Here is a 17,271-nt window from a genome sequence, read left to right on the forward strand (position 1 = left end):
TGTATATATATATATATATGTATATGTGTATATATATATGTATATAGGCCTTCGACTTCAAATTAAAGGCAACAATCTTTCATTTCCCCAACCACTGACAATATTTTCCGCATTTAGATGTAAATAATCATACAATCAAATAATTATCAAACAAAGTAGTACTATTGAATTGGTCCCCAAATTAAATTCCTTTCATTAAAACAAGTCCCTCTTTACTTTCAGCTCAGATATCAAAAGTCCACACACCCCTCCCTATAAAAAGTTTATACACCCACCCCTGCTGAAATGCCAGGTTTTGTCAAAAGACTGAACTGGCTTTTTCCACCCTTTATGCAACTCAAGGAAAGTTCAACTAGATGAGTCGTTGCAAAAGTGTGCACACCCACTTATATCTGGGATGTTGCTGTGCACAGAATGAAGCAGGCATGTTAAATGGAAGCCAGCGCTCCCCTGCCACCATTTAAACTGCCACCTATTAACCCCAGATCAATATCAGATGCTCTGCTGTTCCTTTTTTTCCCCCCAATGTGCTACGGTACTGAGGATTCTACTGAAGATCCATCCGTCCGTCCGTCACATCAGTATTCCAAAAGTAGCCCGGTGTGCTTTGGCAGCGTGTCGACAATCCGTTCACATCAAAAGGCAACATTAAATGATTCCGATTAGATTTGTAATGAATGATTTTCCACTCTTGTTTCCCCTCTGTGCTGGAAAACGCATCCTTTTTACGAAAACGGTGATAATGACGACTCTGCAGCAGCAGCAGCAGCGGCGGCGGCGGCGGCGGCAGCAGCAGCCGCAGCAGCAGCCGCAGCAGCCGCCGCAGCAGCAGCAGCAGCAGCCGTGTCGATTGCCAATATGAATGAATTTATGATCAGGCTTTCGGACATCAACTCCCGCCTGCCTGCCTGCCTGCCTGTCTGCTAAGACCAGACTAACAATTGACCAAATGTGGGGGGAAAATGCGCTTTGTGTGGCTCGCTGCATTGATATCGCTGATCCTCAAGCTATTAAACGAGACAAACAATTGTGAAGGAGCCAGTCTGTCCTCTGCCCCTGGAGAAGCATTCTGCCTTCAATTGCTTTAGTCATTCCGCTGGAAACAAAGAATACAGAAAGTCATCAGCACAAACAAGCGTGGGCGCTTTCATTCCTTCATTGCCTCATAAGAAACGTTTTCAATCAAGGTTTTTCGCCCCCATTCTGTGATTTCAGCAGATGTCATCATGGTGCGTCTCATTTGCAAACTTGCCTGCACTTATGTATGTTCAAACTTCAGTGCCCTCACACATGCAGCGCTTCTCAAACTTTTTAACGCAGTCAATTCAAATGCATTGCACGTCCCGAGGTTCAAAGGAAATAATCTATGTTGTTCCAAAATGCAACCAATAAACGTGACCCCACTTAGCTTAATGCTAACAAATAACGGAAGACATCATTTATAGCAATCACTGTATTGTCGCACTTGTTTTTTGTTTTTTTAAATAACAACCAATGCACTTGTCAGCTATGAATTAAATTTCCGCAAGAACAGTCCAATACACAATCACGCCGGACGGAGCCAGCACGCAGATGAAAACGACATTTGAACTTTGGAGCTGCTTGAGTAACAGTGGCATCTAGTGGCAAACTACGAGCATTTCAGATTGTCGGCGTATAGTGAAATGATGCTGCCCCCTTTTGATGCCTACCGTGGGGTGCACACTTCAAGGGAATCAAGGGACGCAAATAAGGAGGGGACTTTCCGCTCATCTATTTCTAACATTGCTTTAGGGGATTTTTGGTGTGTGAGTTGTTTTTTTGTGTGTTTTATTTATTTAGTTTTGTTTCAGTACCAGCGTTTTGGGTGAAAAAGACATTTTGTGTGTGTTTGCATGACATTTTTTTTTTTAGATGAGTCTGGGAGTTATTTGGTGCGTCTGTGAGGTGAGGTGAGGTGAGGTGAGGTGAGGTGAGGTGAGGTGAGGTGAGGTGAGGTGAGGTGAGGAGAGGAGAGGAGAGGAGAAGATGATGCTCCGGTCAGTAGACTTTTTGTTTGATAAACAAACTTCCAACTTGATTCATGGACCTTTTTAAAACCCCGAAATCCATTACTTAATTGGACACGGATGATCTGGTTAACTCTGCTGGAGAAATATATTACTGCGGGTGAAAATCGGCGTGCAGTTTACTACAGGAAATTCAATGTATTTTTGCCACTAAAACATCATTCCAGAAAATGACACTTGTTAGCTGTTCTCAGGTCCCCCATATTTTGCATAGTGGCGCTCAAGGTATTGTAAGAGTACATACAATGGCCCATTTTACTGTCATTTCTGCAAAATGGAAGTATAGTAAGCACGAGCATGAGAGAGTTGCAGCGTCACTTAACTTTGAAGAACCAGTCTCTTTCCTTCCATCATCACGGCCATCTTATTAATTACGCACGGCATCATGACGCAGGAGAACGCCACAACAAAACACGCTGTTTATGAAGGTTTTATTTGTGCCTGACTTTCATTGGTACTCGGGGCCGCCGTGCTTAATAAAGCTAATTAAAGAGGCCCAGAGCGAGCATGAAATTGGAATAACAAAGGACGTCTCCTGCCGACTCTGATGGGGTCTCTCAAGTTCTGCTAAAGGTCTGACCCGTTTTATTCCTGCACCAAATTTCGCCGCCTCAGAACGAGTTGACAGTCACACGGTTGTTCCACACAGTGTCCCTGTTGCACCCGAGATCTGTCCGATAAGGGGCCAATTTGTCGTGCTAACGGTCAATGACACGCCCCGCCTGTCCTGCCCTGCCCGTCTTTCATGGGTGTGTTAGGAACAATCAACGTCAGATGATTGCGCCCAAGCCATGCCAGGCCAGGCCAGGCCAGGCCAGGCCAGGCCAGGCCAGGCCAGGCCAGGCCAGGCCAGGCCAGGCCGCCCGAGTCAGCATAGTTAGCGTGCTAACGTTAGCGTTGCATTTGCCCGAGAAAACACAATAACCTTGAAGCCAAAGATAAGCAAAAGAAGACCATGAACGCGTCACGTAACGTGACCAGCCTCAATAATGCAAATATGTCTGCTAGGCTAGCACTGCTATCACTAAACCAATCAAATATCATGCTTCATTCACTGTAGCGCTGGGACAAAGGCTCGTCGTTTTCCTGGCACGCTTTCCTCATCGGCCTTTCCTTCACCTACATACGTAATTAGGGAGCGTGACTATAAAGCTCTTTGTACTCTCTCGGTTTATTTATCGTCGAGGCCGTGTGAGTGACTTTCACGCTGTATTTGTGGCCCGCCGTCGCAGGCGCTCCGGACGTTGGCGGGCGGGCGACCCACGGCCGCTTCTGGATAGATTACAAATGAACATGAAGGATGAGGAAGGTGAGAGATCAGGGTGAACTTTTTCTCTCTTTGGATGTTGTTGTTTGGATTGTCGAGGCCTCTTCTCACCTGTCACTCAAGCCTCAGTTGCAGCCAGCGTGCCAAGGGAGGAGGCGGCGGCGGCGAAGGCGGCGGAGCATCGGACCATGGAATGGCATCTTTGAGAGGTAAGGCCGTCAGTAATCGCCATTGATCCCCTTCTCAATCGCTCCCGTTGAGTAGCTTACGCTTCAAGATTGACATCTGAATGATGTCGTTTGCGCGGGAGGGAGGGAGCGTCGATTCTTTGAAACAAAATCGATTGTGCTGCTGTCGCGAGGTCATTAAAACTGAAAAACGAAATCAAACTAAATGGCCGTGCTGTTAAAAAAAGATAAGACATTTGCTGAGTGTAATTCAGAGAGGGCAAAATGCTAAATGTAACCGTTAGCTTGTCAATGTGTCTTTAGTCATCTTGTTGATCATTCAAGTCAGACGTGAACTCGAGCAGGACAACGGCGACTCTCGCGCTGTTGTTATTCAAGCGGCGGCGGCGGCGACGCTTCAACGACGTGCTTGTAAAGTCGCAGACAGACTTCCATTAGTATGCTAGGGTCTCACTAGATGCCGGGATTAGCATGATAATGAAGTCAATTTTGGATAAAGACAGGCTGCTGGGGAACCCTTGGCAGGTAGGCAGGCAGGCAGGCAGGCAGGCAGGCAGGCAGGCAGGCAGGCAGGCAGGCAGGCAGGCAGGCAGGCAGGCAGGCAGGCAGGCAGGCAGGCAGGCAGGCAGGCAGGCAGGCAGGCAGGCAGGCAGGCAGGCAGGCAGGCAGGCAGGCAGCCAGCCAGGCAGCCAGCCAGGCAGACACTCAGATGGCCTTTCAAGTCGTTTTTCATCAGCCATTACACTACTTACATCACATTGACAGTCATTGACAGTCATCGGTACTCGAAGAGCTAGCTTACAAAAGCAGTCAAAAGCGAGCCCTCCTGCGGCTATTTTTTCCCCCCTAAATATCACCTTCCTGAAACGGACAGCGTGGGTGACACCATTTTGACATTGCCATCATGATCATACGACAGCCTCTTCAAATGAGCCACTTTTTCATTGTAGGAGGATTCCGTGCCGGTAAAGAGAGGCCATCGGCCGTTTGTTCAATTTGCATGTTTGAGTGTGTGTGCCAGCGAGTCTGCTTTATGCCACAAAAGCGATTTTCAAACGGCACGCTCACGATGTACGAAAAAGACACGAGCGCAGCACGTTGACTCCACATTTAGTGGCAACTCCAGCTCATGACAAAGTCGGGCGAAATGAAATGTTTGATTTGACTCATTATTGAGTCATGGGTACGTCGTGGCGAGGAATGACTCCGAGGTTCGGGCCTCCTGTTTTGAAAGTGGAAGTGCGAAACGAGCAAAAGTGCGCATCCATCCGTCCTTCCCTCACGAGGCGCGGCTTTTCCTTCCTTCCTTTCTTGGTTCCTTCCTTGCTTGCTGGCTTGGTTCCTTCCTTCCTTGCTTCCTTTCTTCCTTCCTTGCTTCCTCCCCCCGTTTCCCCGCCGTTTGCGGCTGTCACCGCAAACGTAACGCGAGCCGACTGCTTTTCCGGGCTCGGCGGCTCCTTTAGCCAGTATCAGCGGAGCCCTTATGACACCTGTCACTTCGGCTGCGACTCAGCCAGGTAAACACGCGGCCGGCCAGGAGGCCTTACACAAAAGGAAAATGGAAAAAGAAGATGGTGCGGGCGAGCGACGGTGGGCTGGGAAGAAGAAGAAGAAGAAGAAGAAGAAGAAGAAGAAGAAGAAGAAATGTGTGGCTGGCCGGCTGGCGAGGAGCTGCATGCGCGGTCGAGCAAAAAAATCATTCATGCTGGGGGGCTCGCCCATGCCAAACACCTTCTACCTGTCAGCCTTCTCCACCAATTGTCTTCTTCTAGTTGACCTCATTTTGCACATTTCAAATGCCGCCCATGCACGTTTGCTTGAATTCATGCATCCTACGACTTATTTCATTCTTTTGTCAAGTTTAGGGAGGTGCATGTGAAAAGCAAAAGATGACCCCAGCCGGAGAGCATTCGGCGAGTAGAAAGCGTTAAGCATCGTGCAAGTGTTTTGGGTTGGTTTTTTTTTTTGGGGGGGGGGGGGGGGGCCTGCCTTTCGCACTCAAGCACATGTAAAGTGAAAAGTGTGAAAGGCGCAGAGGAAAAAAACATTCAAAACAAGCTTCTTTTTCTTTGATCAGTTTTGCAATCACCAAAAAATGAAGCAGTCGTTGTCTTCACAGAAAATAGGCCAACACTTGATGCGTACGGTTAAGAGGCGGGTTGTTAATATTGTTATTATGATTTGGTTTTTATCAAGTGTGTCATCTCATCTCAGCCTACAAGATCTCAGCCTGCGAATGCAAATGTTTTGTGTGTGTGTGGCTTACTTTGCCTTCGTTTTCTGTTATGTTATCACAAAATTTTAGAGTGGTTGTCGAGCAAGATTTGAATTAGCATATATATTCTTAATTTGGCTGCTCTCTCCACCTCGGGACCCATCATTAATTGAGTCAGTCAGTATTGATGTGTCTGCGTGCGTGCGTGCGTGCGTGCGTGCGTGGCAGGCAGCTCTCTCTCTATTAAGGCAGGACGATGCATAATTCATACGTCTCGTGCAGAAGCTTCACTCGAAACAGCAAAGTAGGTAATTAGGAACTCGGGAAGTCAGCGGCCGGTCGCGCTGCGCATGCGCGCGCGCGCGCACCCGATGCCAACCAAACATCCGACGCTCTCTTGTAAACAATAGAGCACACCCGCCACTCTTTGAGCCCAATTGGATTGAAACTCTGGCAGCCACTTACTGCCAACACTACCATGTCACCTTTCCTATGTTTTCAACTACCTTCCTTCATCTGAATTATTGAGAGCGAGCTGGCTGTTGCATGCTGAGCCAGAGTCACATTCAAAATACGGAGTGGATCGAGAACCAAAGCGAAGCGTGGACGCACAAGCAAGCGCATAGCCATAGCTTTACTGTCAATGCATCCATCCATTTAGCTTCGTGCTAGCTAAGCATGCAAAACACAAATGGCATCGGCGAGGCGTCGCGATGCTATGACGCTTCAAACAACAGATACCCAAGCACAAACGTGCCATGTCAACAAAACAATACCCAGTGTGGCCATGTATTCTTTGTCCTCTGCGGAGAACCACTCATATGACTGCAGCTCACAGACACACTCCGTCCAAAGCCCAACGATTGATGGTTTTTCCGCAGGATGCGCAACACAAACTGGGGCTTGACTCAAGTGTGGCCTAGCGGTAGAGTGTCTGCCCTGAGACTGGAAGGTCGTGGGTTCCAAAAAAATGGGACCCATTGCCTCTCTGTTTGGCACTCGGCAATTGGGGGGTTAGATCACCAAATGATTCAGTCTATCGCTCGTTTGACGTTCTCTTAGGCTTGCTTGGATCTGAGCCGGACGTCCAAGCCAGGTTTTGCCTCCTCCCCATCTAGTGCGGCTTGTGTCCGCTCCCTCCCTCCCTCCCTCGCTGGCTCCCTCCCTCCCTCCCTCGCTGGCTCCCTCCCTCCCTCCCTCGCTGGCTCCCTCCCTCCCTCCCTCCCTCGCTGGCTCCCTCCCTCCCTCCCTCACACACGCATGCATGGAAACACATCGGCACACACGTGCTCCGTGCTGCCACTGCAGCCGAACACACGGAGCCATGCTGGGCGACACTTGGACGGCGGCGTGTTGGAGCCGGCCACACCAGTGACGTGCCACTACCGCATCCACGCCGCATGCAGTCAGGTCAGCGCGAAGGAATATCGTGCGGGGCTTCCTGCTCGCCAGACGGACGCCGCCGAGCTGCGTTGCCAAGGTAAGAGAAGCAAGCGAGACAAATGCGCCAAATGTTTCCCCGCGCAAAGCCTTTTCAGGGCGAGTGTGCACGTGTGAACGCAGCTTTTTGCGCGTATGTATGCTTTCTTGAAAGTTTGATTTCCACCCTATTAGCCACGAAGTGTGAAGCGATAATGAGGCACCGACTAAATGCGTCCGGCCAATCAAGCCGTGCTCCAGCCTTGCGTCGGGAATTCGATAGATAGAGAGATGGAGAGAGAGAGAGAGAGAGAGAGAGAGAGAGAGAGAGAGAGAGCGGGCAGTCAAGGGAGGGATGGATGCGGGCTGCCTGCCTGGCGGGGGGGTGTTGAGAAGGTCACACCGATACAACATCATATGAATCATACAGTTAATACTTCAATCATATTGCAGTACAAATTTGGGTGTTGATCGCAGAACACCAACAAGTCACAGTTGATGTTTCTTTTTGCCGCTTTTTGGTCCAAAATGTGTGTTTTGGGTCAAAGCAAAGCGATTTGGCACTTAAGAATAGAAACAAAGCTCAGAACCTAATCTGGTGGAAGAAGTCTGTTTCTTTTGGTCGTTCTGGCGCTTGCCTTGTCACAGAGCACAGATTGTGACGTTGAGTCAAGCAAAATGCCCGTTTCATCTCCCACCACCGGGGCCTTGTCAATTGCCTGGCCCATCTCGCGTGATTCCTGTTGTCAAAGGAAAGAAAGACAAAAAACTAGGAGTTTGGTAGCATGTGAAATTCATCAGGCGCAAATGACCAGCGCCCGAAGCCACATCTGTAAAAAGACTCCAGCTGTGACGGAAAATGGATCTCTTTTGTGAGTTGAAAGGCAAAAGGTGCCATTTAATGGCTCCGCCTTGTAGTATGTACGCGGCATTTGCTGTAACAAAATCATTTTCAGTCCACTTAAGTGAAATTGGATCATTTCCCACAGCGTTCCTGATGAGCTCACACGGCGCGGGGGTGGGGGGGTGCAAGGAAGGGCCAAGAGGTCAGTCGCGTAAGCACGAGCAGATTAGCAAAGGCAAGCGCGCGTTTGCGGGAACGCTGAACTGAACATTTGAGCTAATGAGGTGTGGAGCCAAAAGCCTCTTGAATGATTTTCACTCTTGGGCTTCTTGCCTGTTTGTTTTTTTGTTTTTAAATGAGAAAAATAGCAGCCTGCCATCAGTGACGATGGTTAGAATAATTCTTCTTATCCTGTTTTTATTGTCAAAGAAGCTGCACAGCATCAATCGCATTTGAATCGGCTGAAGAGCCGCTATTGACCGACATCTGTGTTTTTGTTTTTTTTGCTTCCCGCTAAAGTCATTGGTCACAACTTGTCCGGCCTCAGATTTGATTATCTCAAGGCCACGAGTCGCAGCGGTGTTGTAATGATGCTGAGGATGACAGACAGCACTGATGAGTCAGCCGGACCAGAGTGCCAGCGAGCCAGCCGAGCTTCCGGGTGGGTCTCTTTGGCTGCATTTGCAGTGGCGAGCGGCCGAGAACAGGACGCGTTTTGTTGAGACCAACGTGGCTCGCATGGGGCGCACTTAGACGGGTCGTACGGGAGCTGTCGGCAGGCTGCTTTAATTGCCCAGCCCCCCCCCCTCCACAAACAAGCCAGCCAGCCAGCGGCATGTTACCCCCAGGAAAGCACTTGCCTTTTCTTTTTCTCTCCTGCTGCAAATTTGTCTTGAGCGAGGAGAACCTCCTCGCTCAAGACAAATTTAATAAGCTTTTCAGCTAAATGTGCTCATCCCTTCCCGTTTGAGATTTTAAGTGGGAGCTCGGTTTCAAGTAGTTAGCAGAAAAACAACAACGATCCAATTCTCAAACAGGCAGGAGCTTAGCGTCCATCTTGATTGCCAGTGGTTTTCCGTATTGCGTTGACGAGCGTGAAGTAGGGGAGGCCGTCCAGAGGTCACCGCGCCGCCGTTTTGGGGGGGTGCGGCAACTTTTAAGCGGCGTGCTATTGCATGTTTACCTTGGCAGCGTCCCGCTCGTGCCTACAGGCTACACCTGCTTTTTGAACAAAATCACTGGCAGTTAGCATTTTTCTAGCTCTTGGAAGCTTTTGTAGCTCCGGATGTGTCTAGGGACAAAAGAAATCCGTCCGCCCGGCCATGGTGGTAGCCATGCTGGCAGCCATGCTGGCAGCCATGTTTGTTTGCCCTCCCTCCAGCTCCTGGAGCATGCTCTGACTGCCAAAGGCCGCTAGCATTGTTGGCTAGCTAAGCCAATCCACCAGGGGAGGGAGGCCACGTGTGTATCAGCTGCTGCATGCTAAGTGCACTTTTGCCACAGCACTTGAAGCTCGTGTGACTGCTCGATGGCTCGGCCTTATTGACAACGGAACGGCGAAAGGAAAGAAGAAAAGAACAAAAGCCATTGCAGAAGTTCCTGGCGCAAGTCAATATTCCTGGTTCCACTCCTTTTTCCCTTTGCATTTGGAGCGAGCAGTTTGCTCTTTGTTCCGCTTCTTTGTCTCCGACACCGTTTGCGTGTTTAAAGCCGCCCGCCGGCTCGCATCTACGTATCTCCACGCAGAGCCGAGCCGAGCCGAGCCGAGCCGAGCCGAGCGCTCGGAAGCCTTGAGATTGGCCTGTCTCCTCTCCTGAGCGTGATGGCCGGAGATGGCTGACATTTGTGGTGAAAGGGCGCTGACGGGATCTAACGCTTTTGACAGCAGCTCATAAAGGTTCCGGAATACACGCAAAGTCATATTGAGTGGCAACAAATTGTATATGACGAGCAGATGCGCTGGATGTCCCCTTGCCGGATGTCCCGTTAACCCCCAGCAATTAGCCAGGCGTCAAATACCTCGCCGGCTCTTGCTGGACGACGAGGCGGCCTTTGATCAATCCGTCGGGCTCGTGACCGGCATCTGCCTGAAGCCGAGGCCTGACGTGAGCTGTGGGCGGATGGGCGGGCGTGCAAGCGGGCGTGCAAGCGGGTGGCACCATCGGCAGTTCCAAAGTGTCGTTTGGCAAAGCCGCTGCGCGATCCACAGTGCTGACTTTTTTGGGAAGCTACAATGTTGAATCTTCCAGCAGCCTTCTACCATTGGCACGGGAGGGCCCGACCGTCACGTGCGCAAGCATCCTAGAAAGTCTCCGCTCGGGTTTATTTAAAGCCAGGAGCTTTATTTAAGAAGCCCTTGGCTGAGTTAAGCCCTTGCCGCCGCCGCCGCTGCCACCACAGCCGCCGCCACCACAGCTGCCGCCGATGCCGCCACCGCCCTCCAATGGAAGGGATGGAGGGGACAAAGGGCCCTTGCTGTAAGCGCTTGGCTGCTAACAATGACAAAAGGCAAATCTTTTGCAATGGCAGCCATTTCATTGATCCCTTCACTTTTTCAACGGGAAATAACGCCGATGCTGACGGCACTCTGTCAAATCCGCCCGCTGGCATCGTCAAGCGCCCAGTGTGGCTCTTCTTGACTCGCTCTCTCTGCGGCAATAAAGATTGTTGGGAACCTTACTCAAACTGGCCTATCACAGCAAAAGCCCAAAGCAGTCACGTATGTATATTGATTGTTTTACATCCATTAATCCTGATTGTATGAGCCCCCCGAGGATTAGATGGGATTATCAAAGATAGCAGATTTCACCGCGGCAATAATAATAATGCTTTTTGATTTGAAAGTAAAGGCCAGCTTTGGGGGGGCTTGCTGGCTGGGATTCGCAATAATGGCAGGGGGTCCGGTCCAGATTGTTATTGGGCAAGCGCGATGGAAGGCGAGGCCCCCAAACTCTGCCTGCCAGATTTCATTTCACGCTCGGCAGAGGTCCGCCTCAGAGACGCTGACATTTACATGTCGCCTTTGCTCCGGGCCCAAGGCGCCGGCCGGCCCGCTGAGGACGGAGCGAACGAGCGGGCAAGCGAGCGAGCGCGCGCACGCGCATCCCCAATGTTCATTCCGTCAGCAAATCCCATCAATTAGATGCTTCGTGACGCCGCCGAGGCGGGGCTGCCGAGCCCGGCCCGGCCCGGCCGGCCCGTCCTGTCCTGTCGAGCCGTGGCTCATCTCTTAACGTAAAGCCCATCAGGCTAGTTAACCCCTTGTGCCCCACCGGCCGCTAATCTGATTAGCTCTCCACCATCAGCAAATCAGTTCACGCTAAGATCTCAAGATCTAATTGGTGGATGTATTGTTTTGTTTGTATTTTGTACGGAAGCATGGGGAGCGGCCCCTCCCCCTCCCGAGCATGCGTTCATTGGCTTGAAAGCTTTCTCACTTGTCTTATTGGTGCAATGGCTCACTTTGCACCTGCACGGAGTGTCTTTCCCACATGGGCTATCCTCTGAGAGTACTGTTTTTTTTTTTTCTTTCCCCACCCCTCCTTTTTGCGTCCCCGGCAAATGGCTTTAATACGCTCGGTCCCCCCGCCGGTGTGAAATTGTCCACTTTTGCGCCTGAGAAGACGTTCTTCACAAAGCTGCAGGCCCGTCTGTGGGGGAGGCGTTTCCATAAACGTTTGGAGGCGTGAGCGGACACCGTGACGGCCGAGGTCAGCCGCCGTGCCGTGGCGCTAAATCTAGCGGTGGCGCGCATGCTAAGCGGCCGGTGTGATGAGGTGCTAACAAAGTTATGGATCCATTAGCGAGCACGCGGGACTGCGAAGCTGGGCGAGGTTACGGCATGACAGATGGCGCCTGCCTGCCTGCCTGCATGCCTGCCTGCCTGCCTGTGTGGCTGCCTGCCTGCCTGCCTGCCTGCAGGACCAAGGACAGCGCCCCATCCTTTGCACTGCTCTTGCGTGTTTGTGTGCAGGTTTGATTCCTTTCCTCATTGATATTGCCTAGCCAAGTTATCTTACTACAGTTGACATAGCGGCTGGCTGGCTGGCTGGCTGGCTGGCTGGCTGGCTGGCTGGCTGGCTGGCTGGCTGGCTGGCTGGCTGGCTGGCTGGCTGGCTGGCTGGCTGGCTGGCTGGCTGGCTGGCCGGTTGGCCAGGCCGGCATATGCTGCCACATCCAATCTGTTCTCAATTCAATTCAGGCTTCTTTCTTTCTCTTCTTCCTTTCCCAACGGCCTTAGGCGTTGCATTGATGGTCACCATCCGACTCGGGAGCTTTGACTACAACATCAAAGCACTACCACGAGATCCGCGCGGATCATTTTCAAATGTCTATCCAATATTCATTTTCATCTGGAATAAGCTTTGAAGCTGACATCTGGGCTTGGGTGGGAGCTCAACTGGTGTCCCGCTCCGATTCCGAGAAGAAAAAGTGGAAAATACTTTGTCTCTTCATTTCGGAAGAGCACCTTCCCGTTGAAATCTAACTTTGAAAGAAATCTTTTTCAAATCCAAGCCGACCCGCGCACCAAATTGATGCCGTGTGTCATTTCAAATGTGACCGGAACATGACGTACTTGAAGGCCTTTATTGCGCAATTGGCACATGGTTGAGAAGATGCCCTTATTTGTTTTCATTCCTCCAAATGCTCACCAGCTCGTGCCAGACTGTGAAAGCATGAAATCCGTGAGGACATCCAAACTGGCGTAGCAGCGACAAAAGAGTGCGCAGGCGGGCGGGCGGGCGGGCGGGCGGGGGGAAAGGGCTTAGTCAGGGTCGGCAGCCGCCAATAGCTTTGGATGGCTATGAACGCCAAATTGCCTCCCTCCCTCAAGGCTTCGTCTGCTGTAATGATCGTTTTTATGGCGGCGGCGGGCGATTGTAGTATCTCGACGACGCCTCCTGTACGCAAGTGTCCGCTGCCGAGCCCCCCAAAAAAAGGGATGCGCGTACTTAGCAAACTAGCGGTGAATATACATTGAAGGGGCGGAATGGACATTTGCATAGGGTTGTAAACGTCGATGGGAATGCAAAGGGGATGGGCATCGTGGCTGCGAATCACGCTGATGAGGCGCCACGCTGCAGGCGCTGACACACTGCCGGACAAACGCACACGACAAAGCGCAACGCTTTGAAGCCAGCCCAGCCTCTAGGGGCGGGCACAACAAGACAGGACTAGTGGAGGCGCGCTCCATCCATTTTCAACATTACTGTATTGGCAAATAGGCTTGGTTGCCTGAAGACTGAATACTTATGGGGTTCCATTTTGGTGCCTCGACTGTTTTCATTGTATTTGCTGAACGCCATGTTAAAAAAGTAGATATATTTCTATTTTGCCATCACTGGTCCTTTCTCCGTCTTGTTTCGTTGACCGATTTCCAAACATACAGGATAAGTTGTCTTAGCATGACAGTAAAGATCATCAAAGTGTGCTAATTATCAGTGACAGTGGGAGTCACGCACGCCACCTGAGCAGCGTAATCCGTGTTGTTATTCTGCAGAGCAGAGCAGAGCAAGCAGCGAGGCTAATTTCTGCCCGTCTCTCCCGGACAGATAGATACGTATGCAGAAGAAGCACACGGCCACGTGTGGCCTGCAGATCGGCAGATGCACGCACCTTCTGTGTGAGCAGGCAGGGCCAAAGCCGCTCGCTTCTTTGTGACTTTCACGCACTCGGGTGCTTTTTACAATATATTTTGAGAGACGCACACGAGCAAGCATCGGAGCAATGCAAACATGTTTGCTTGCGCGAATGGGCGAGTGGGCCGGGCTGCCAAACACACTTGATGATGTCATTCGTATAATCGGATGAAATCTGGGCCAGCGTTGACGTCGCTGGCGGCAGCCGGCGGGATGAGCAGTCACTGTCATCATGATTTGCTGTGTAGGCGGGAGAAGCGGCGTGCGTGCGTGCGTGCGTGCGTGCGCGTACGTACGTACGTACGTACTTGCGTATACTTGCGCCTGTGTTTAGCATGGACGGCAGGCGGCTGGCTACTGTTCATTCTGACGTTTTGACAACGGGGGAATGTGCGCTTGGCTGTGACAAAGTCGAAAATGCAGTGAACATCCACAATTGACAATTATACAACTTACGTACGTATTTCTGTTGGTTTTATGAATAGGGCGCAAATGTCCCGAATGGAGTGACGGACGGCTTGCTTTTGTATCAGATCAAACTATAACGAGACGAGCTGAAATTGCTCAAATCAAAATGGATGCATCCTCATCATCTCCATCCCTTAGCGCAGCACTTCCCATGTTAATTGGTGCCGTTATTTTTGCAGCAGCGTTGTCCGTCTCAACCACATTTTCACAACCTTTGCTCGAGATGCAGATGTTTGTCCGAGCTCCATGTAGCGGATGTTTCGAGCGTTCTAAAAGAACTTTTTGAAACGTGTTCATATGTGAGAGCAGATGGAGGGAGGAGCATGCCTCCGCATCCAAATGATGTTTACATCCCCCCCACTTCTCCCTCCCTCCCTCCCTCCCTCCCTCCCTCCCTCCCTCCCTCGTGACTGTGCGTGTCTTTGCGTCCCAGGAGCTGTCAAAGGCTCGACATAAGAAGCCAGGCGTGCAGGAACGCGCCGCCCTCGGCTAGAGCCACTGTACAAAGTACATTTGTGGTCTAGTGCAAAAAAAAAAAAAAAAGAACCTCAGCACAGCCAGAAAATGGGCGCTCATGTTTTATTAATCTGCTTACTTGGCAGCAGTACGGCGTGAACTTTTAACCTTGCGCAGCGCTCTCGCTCGGCCAGCTCAGATAGGTCGGCACGGCCGGCCGGCTCACCTTGGCAGCGCCTTGTAACGATGGAGTTTGTCCGTTCCGGGCTCAAACTCGCACGGCCATGTTTTGAATCTCCTAGCAAGCCACTCTTAGCTGGCTGGCTGGCTGGCTGGCTGGCTTCTGCTCTTAAAGTCGCTCAGCTTGATCCCTTCTGATTTGTATTTAAATACAGATTATAAAAGCATTTCCCCCCCTAAATCTGAGCTAAATCCCTCAAGATTGATGCTCCTTTTTCTCTCCTCTCCTTCATTGACTTCAATCCGCTTGTTTCTTTGTTCTGCCCTGCCCTGCCCTGCCCTGCCCTGCCTTGCCCTGCCCTGCCCTGCCCTGCCCTGCCCTGCCCTGCCCTGCCCTGCCCTGCCCTGCCCTGCGGGTTGTGGGAGGCAGCTCAGCCAGCTTCAACACTCTCAACTGATCAAATACCTTTGGAACACTAACATTGTGCTTCTTTTGGAAAAAACACTTTTTTTTAAATGTTCATCTCATATTGTAAGACTGTAAACGGGAGACTAAAGTACAATCCGCCATTTTTGTTTCCCACTACCTTGAACCGTTTCATCATCTTGTGCAAATCACCGGCCAAGTAGTTTTAAAAGAGGTTTTAGAAAAGGGAAAGAGAAAAAAAAAAAAAAATTCCAACCAAAGCACATTCCCTCATTTGTCTGCCTTCCGCACCGGGCGCTCAAATCAATGATTTCACAGCGAGAAGTGGGAAAGAAATTGATACGGGTTGCGGCCGCTCGGAGGACCTTCCTTAATTGGCTCGGGATTAGTTTGCATTGATTTGGCCTGATGAGCTTGCGAGTGGGCTTCATCGCCTCGCCTCGCCTCTCCTCGCCTCGCCTCTCCTCTCCTCGCCTCGCCTCGCCTCGCCTCGCCCGCTTCCTTCTTTCCGGCCTGTTTAGCGTACAGCCCTCCCTCATCGGCGCGTTCAGATGAAAGCGCCGACCCGGCCCGCATTAGATTTCTTGTTAAAATGACAGCGCTTGGCTGCACTACAAGACGGCGAGAGGCCTAGCCGGCCGGCCGGCCAGTCGCCCGGCCGGCCGGCTCCTCCGCAAAATTGCCCCCCGGTTATAAAAATGTTCTGATAGATAGCGGCTGTTATTTTGACCGAGCCGGCGAGAGTGATGAGCCGTGGAAAGATGCGGATAGATACAGATATAGTGAGGGCGGCGAGGAACACCGATTAAGCATGAACAGAACAGAGAGACTCGTTGAAGTCATATTATTGCAAAGAGGAGGAGGGAAATAAAGCATTTTACAGCGCTAGTGCTAGCTTAGCATGGCTAACGCTAGCTTAGCATGGCTAACGCTGCTATTTTGCTGAAGCTGGACAGCATTCTCTGCCATTATTTATAATCATGCGGCATTCTGAATAGTGCCACAATGGCGCCTTTTTAGCCAAGCCAGGGTCAAGTTAGCTTAGCTTACGAGCTGCCGGGCGCCACTGACGGCGAGTGCCAGATCATTAAGAAGTGAGCGAACGGGCCACCGGCGTACAACAGTCTTTGGAACTCCTTCATTGCTGTCGGGATCCATTTGGTGAACATGAACACAGCTGCACGTAATGCGCTTCTGCCACCACGTCTGCTGGGCACTTTTGCTTTTGGCAAGGCCTCATGTGCATCCAGGGACAGATCGCTCGCTCACTGGCGAGGGTAAGAGCAAATGTACGGACGTTTTGGGCTTGGATTCCAATTCGTGAATGAAATCAGCCCAAAGTGTCATTGCAAGTGGAACTCATTTCTGCGTCATCGCCAAGGTCGGGATCTCTGAAATTGCGCTCCTGTGTCATTCTCCTGATGCGTCGTGCCAGGCCGGGCCGTTGCCGCTTGCTGACTCATAGCGAGCAGCCCCCATCCATCCGTCCGTCCGTCCGTCCGTCCGTCCGTCCGTCCATCCATCCATCCATCCATCCATCCATCCATCCATCCATCCATCCTCATGTGCCTCGACTTCAAAGTGCGCCCTGACTAAGTCCATATCGCTGAGCAAAACCTCTCTCTCTCTCTCTCTCTCTCTCTCTCTCTCTCTCTCTCTCTCTCTCTCTCTCTCTCTCTCTCTCTCTCTCTCTCTCTCTCTCTCTCTCTCTTTCTCTCTCTCTCTCTCCTTTCCAGAGCAGAGGTCAAACTAGCTCATCTTTTATGTATCGCTTTCAACCATTGATTGTGCCTCAGGAGATTTATGAATACAGAGAGGCCTATTTCGTATCGTCCTGTAGCATATGGAGACACACACACACACACACACACACACACACATTTATCCTGCGCTCATTTTTTTGCCCTGATTTTTTGTTGGTGGAGTTTGTTACGTCTCTCTTTGTTTTGGTTTGGTACAGTTGTTCCCCCAAGCCGCCTGTGGATTGCTTGGATATTGAGAACAGAACAAAAGCGCCGCAGCCAAACACGACTGCTCTTTGCTCGTTCTTCTCACAGCCACATTTTCAGGTGGTCTAATCTCACCACTTTGAAGACGGAGCGTTTCGATTTCCTTTCGTC

General features: G+C 50.9%; 1 protein-coding gene across 2 annotated transcripts in view; it reads left to right on the forward strand.

The window, feature by feature from the left end:
- Positions 1-17,271, forward strand: part of dlgap1b (discs, large (Drosophila) homolog-associated protein 1b) — a 61,787-nt gene that overhangs the window by 21,249 nt on the left and 23,267 nt on the right. Inside the window, exon 1 of one of the 2 annotated variants that reach the window (XM_049749012.2) lies at positions 6,962-7,198. The exons of the other annotated variant lie outside the window; for it this stretch is intronic. The gene's annotated coding sequence lies outside the window, so the exon portion shown is untranslated. Of the gene's footprint in view, positions 1-6,961; positions 7,199-17,271 lie in introns of those variants that run through there. 2 annotated transcript variants of the gene reach the window in all.

This window comes from Syngnathus scovelli, chromosome 18 (genome assembly GCF_024217435.2).
Source record: "Syngnathus scovelli strain Florida chromosome 18, RoL_Ssco_1.2, whole genome shotgun sequence".
Lineage (NCBI taxonomy): Eukaryota > Metazoa > Chordata > Actinopteri > Syngnathiformes > Syngnathidae > Syngnathus > Syngnathus scovelli.